The sequence below is a fragment of the Crocodylus porosus genome, unplaced genomic scaffold (genome assembly GCF_001723895.1).
Source record: "Crocodylus porosus isolate Cpor-Errol unplaced genomic scaffold, CroPor_comp1, whole genome shotgun sequence".
Classification (NCBI taxonomy): domain Eukaryota; kingdom Metazoa; phylum Chordata; order Crocodylia; family Crocodylidae; genus Crocodylus; species Crocodylus porosus.
In genome coordinates, this window is record NW_017728922.1 from 10,480,572 (window position 1) to 10,485,273 (window position 4,702).

The window sequence follows — 4,702 nt, forward strand, 5'->3', positions numbered from 1 at the left end:
GTCACCAAGAGTTTAAACCCCCCTCCCCTTTCAAGGACACAGTCAGTTGAATTCCAGCTTCTGTAATCTGCATGAGAAAGGCTAGGGAGAAGCTGGTGGAGAGTCTGCGATTTAGTATAAGAAAAGCTGTGGCATGGAAAAAAGTCCTTGGCAGTGTTTCTTTCTTATCAGGTGCAAGATGCAAGCTGTGCATGTCTAACAATACTCCATTTCTAACAATATTCCATTTCTAACAATAAGTTCAAGACCAGCCCAAAAAAGCTATGTAATTGCATCTCCCAGTGCACTAGGCTGCCTCAACCTTTTATGACTGCACCCCAAGGCACTAACGAGGCCTCCTACAGCCTCTTCCACAAATTACCTGTATCAATCAACAAAACTATATATATTATATATTAGTCATTTAGTGGGTTCTAACCATAAAAGAAAATAGAACTTAAAGGAGGCAGCATGCCAGCTTACATTCTTCTTTGTGGGTTAGGTGCCTTTGCTTCCCTGCTGACTGTGATGCTCCTCTCTGTGGCACTGCCATCGCTTCTCTGAGGATCAGCTGCAGTTCCCTTCTCACAGCAGTCAGACAAGCAGTCAAACATCTCTGGGGAGCTCCCACACACAACCTCTTTTTTCTTTGACCACTACCCCCTTACTGCTGCTCAGCCCAGGGTTTTTGTAGTTCTGGCCTGCCCGCTTCTGTTCACCTGGCTAGTTGGCCAGGCTCAGGTTTTAACCCCCAGCAGACTGTGCCTGGAAAGTTCTGGTCCTAAAGGGACTGACCTGCCTTCTGGTAACAGGGCTAGGGTTCCCTGTTATAGGGCCATAGAAGACTAAACCCCCATCACATGTATAAGTGCCTCAGAAGCTTAATTTCAGCCAAGGGGGGTAGGGAGAGCCCATGGCTGTACTTAGCCCATGGCCTGGTAGTTAGGTCAATTTCCTGGTAAGTGGGAGAGATAGGTTCAAACTCCCTCTGGCTGAGGGTGGCCTAGAACTTGTTTTTTTCACCCTGCCCTAACTGTTGAGCTAAAAGATGGGTTAGTTCTCTTCCTTGCTAACAACTCCATAGTGAGTTAAAACCTTGTATAATGTTGCAATGTGAGGCCAACCATTGGAGAACAGGAGACAGCTATGTGTTTTCCTGGGTGAATTAGCATCAGTGAATATGGCCTATTATCATATTACACTTAAATGGAACGTTGAAGCCTGATTGTTGCATTTCTGACCCAACAATGCAACAACCTGGCTTCAACCTTCCACAGGACATCCTTAATAGGATACACACTGGACATAGCTGGCATGGCCACCAGATGTACAAGTGGCACCTAAAAACCTCACCTGTCTGCAACTGTGGAAACCCTGACCAAACCATGAAGCACATAATGACATTATGCTCCAGATACAAATTTGAGGGAGACATCCTGGAGATGCACTCACTTTCCAGCAGGACATTGGTTTGGTTGGGGAATTTGGAATTAAAAACTGTGATGATAGCTCTTGCTCCTAAAGCCATATGAAAGAAAGAAGACTTAAGTATCTCCCTGGGGGAGATCTGGTTAACAGTCTGAGGGAGCATGTGTAATTGTTGTGCTAGCTGCAAGACAGGCTTAGATATGGATCACAATTTGAGCCATAGTGACCTAGTATAGAATAAGATAGCAGCTTTGGTTCTTTTTCCAGCTCTGCCCTGCTCCATGTCTTCCTTCACTGTCCTCCACTCTTGTGAAATTACCTGCACCATTGGAGTTGCTAGATCCTCCTGATCCTTGTGCTGAGAGTTCACAAGGTGAGACATTATGACTTGACCCCATAGTTTACATCGCTGACCTTAAGGGCTAGGGACAGACTTTCAAAAAGCCTGAGGCTGAATTGATTCAATCTTTTCAGGTTAATCAAACCTGGCTAGGCTAAATCAGTTTCTAACCCAGACAGATCTCTCAGAAATGCAGGCACATGCCTGCAGTGGCTCAGGCTAGAAGCCAGGGGGCGCAATAGCAGGCCTCCCTTTGCTTCTACAGGGCAGACCTGAAGGGCTCATGGCCACACCACAGCAGGATGCTGTGAGTATTTTGCCCCCCACCTCCTGAGGTGCCCAGCAAGGAATGAAGCAGGAACTGCGTGCAGTTCAACACCCCCTGAGCAGTGAAATCATGCCCTGCAATCCTGGACTGGCTGGAGCAGATTCCATGGGTGCTGGATCCAGCATGGGCGAGGTGGGGAGGTTGGTCCTGGAGTCAGCACTGGGGGCCAGATGATGTGGTTCCACAGGCTAGATCCCACCCATGGGCCATATATCTTTGACACCCCTGCCATAGAGAATTGTGGGACATGCTTCTTTCAGTAACTCCTGATAGCTCTGTTCCACTTTATTAGAACTACTAGGGGTGTTGGGTAAAAGCAAATTTTGGACTTGTGTCTCAGTGAGAACTGTAACCAGTGGGGTACTGGCTAGAGACACGTGGTAGATCATCACTGTTGTGTCTTATTAGAGAAGGCTGTTTTAGGTGCCTAATGTCAGCATTTCACAGGTATGAATCTCAAACAAAATTAGATATCTTTTTCCCTGATGAGGATCAACCCCCATTTTTCTCCTCGTTGACTGCTGGCTAGTTTAGGCAGTTCCATGTTCAGTTTTCTGGCTTTCATGGATCTCATTTTGAGAGGCCTTATTCTTTCTGAGATTCTACTGGATACAGGGATATTTGAGAGGGCAGTAGAACACTGGATGCTGCAGCATCAAAGTCTCTGTGGATCTAGCCTTAAGTGACTTGCCCAAGGTCACAGAAGGAATATGTAACAGAGGCTTTGTAAATCTAGACCTGCTGATTCCCATTGCAGCTCTGTACCACTGTGATTATCCCTTTCCCTTCATGCGAGGGCTGTCAGTCGGTATCTTTTGCTGCAATGAAACTAAAGAAAAGAATGTAAAACCTACACGAAGGCATGTTGAGACCATCAACTTAGCCATGGCCAACTGCAATGTCCTCATACATGTGATGTTACTCTTCCCTTTAGCTCCACAACTGAAAGCAATATGGTTGTGTCGTTTTGGCCCATGGTCACACAGCAAGGCTAACTGGCTGCCCCCCATGCCATGCAGATTTCGTTACTTGCTCCTGCTCAGGAAACAAGGGCATGTGGAACAGCACAGTGTGTCTTAAGGTTCCATAGCCAGGCATGATACGTTTGATGTCTAGGCATGGCCAAAATGTTCCTTTTCCACCCTCGCATTTGCATATGAGAAAAAGGCAAAGAGCTGAGACAGGCTCCAAACTGTCTGACCTGGTGTGACACACACAGCAGCATTCACTTTGATCTTCCATTAGGGTTATTTTTTGTAGCCTCAGTAGGCTACTGAGTGGAAAAGTTAATTTTTCTTGCTAATTCCTTCCAGTGCCCCTTGGGTTGCTGTGATTCTTCCGTCTGATGGATAACAAAAACTCATTATTTCCACATTTCCTGCAGGCTGACAAACACCCAGGCTGACACTGCTTTTATAGGGCACCTCTTTGGTTTTAATGTGTTCCAACAAAAAGTCCATTTTAAGCCAATTATGATTTACACACAAAAAGCTGGGAATGAGCCTTTCTGGACTATCTAGGGAACAGCAATTCCCTACTTATTTTTAAAGCAATGAGAGCCTTTGCCCTGAAACTACATGCAGTTTCTCAGCAGAACACAAAGTCCCCTGTAAACCATCCCAGGCAAGTGTTAGTCTAACCTGCTCTTTAAAACTTTCAGGGATAGAGATTTCACAACCTCTTGGATACCCTGTTCCAATGTTTAGCCAGCCTCATAGTGAGAAAGTTCTTCCTAATCTCCAATTAAAATTTATGCTTCTGCAATTTGAGATCAGTGTTCCTAAGCCTTTTCTCTGTGGCTATAAGGAACAGGACATCTCCTTTTCTTTGTAATTACCCTAACAGTTTGAAAATTTATCAAATCCTTCCCTTGGTCTTCTCTTTTCTAGACTAAATAATCCTGGTTCTTTTAACCTTTTCTCATAACTCATGTGCTCCAGGCCTATACTCATTTTCTTTGCTGCACTTTACACTTCAAGACACATGGATGGATTAGTGTCCAAAACCAGACACAGTACTCTAGGTGAGGCCTCACTAGTGCTGAATGGAGCAGAAAAATAACTTGTCTTGATTTGCAGGTGACACTCCTGTTAATACATCCTGCTATACTGTTGGCCTTTTTTGTAAAAAAAAACAAACAAAAACTGTTGGCTCATCATAAACCTTATGATTTACTGTAAATCCCACATTCTCCTTTCCAGTACTGCAGCCTAGTTAATCATTCCAAAGTCTGTATTTTTGCATGCAATTATTCTGCTTTAAGTATAGGATTTTGCACTTGTTCTTTTTTCATTTCACCAGATTAATTTCAAACCATTCTTTCAGTTTACCCAGGTCACTTCAGATCCTAGCCTAGGGGTAGGCAAAGTCAGGCCCATGAGCTGGATTGGGCCTGCGGCAAACTCCATTTCCTAGCAATCCCTGTCCACATTGTTATGGCTGGTTTCCATGGCAACCCCAGCAGTGGCAGAGCTATGATAGCATGGGGCCAAGGTTTCCATGGAGACTGACCCTGCAGCTGGGCAAGAAGCTACTCCAGGGCTGGGATATTTCTGTGGTGATAGCATAATCCAGAGCTGGTGCAAAACTGTAATCTGCTGTCCTCACACCCTGGGCAGGGGAGTGTA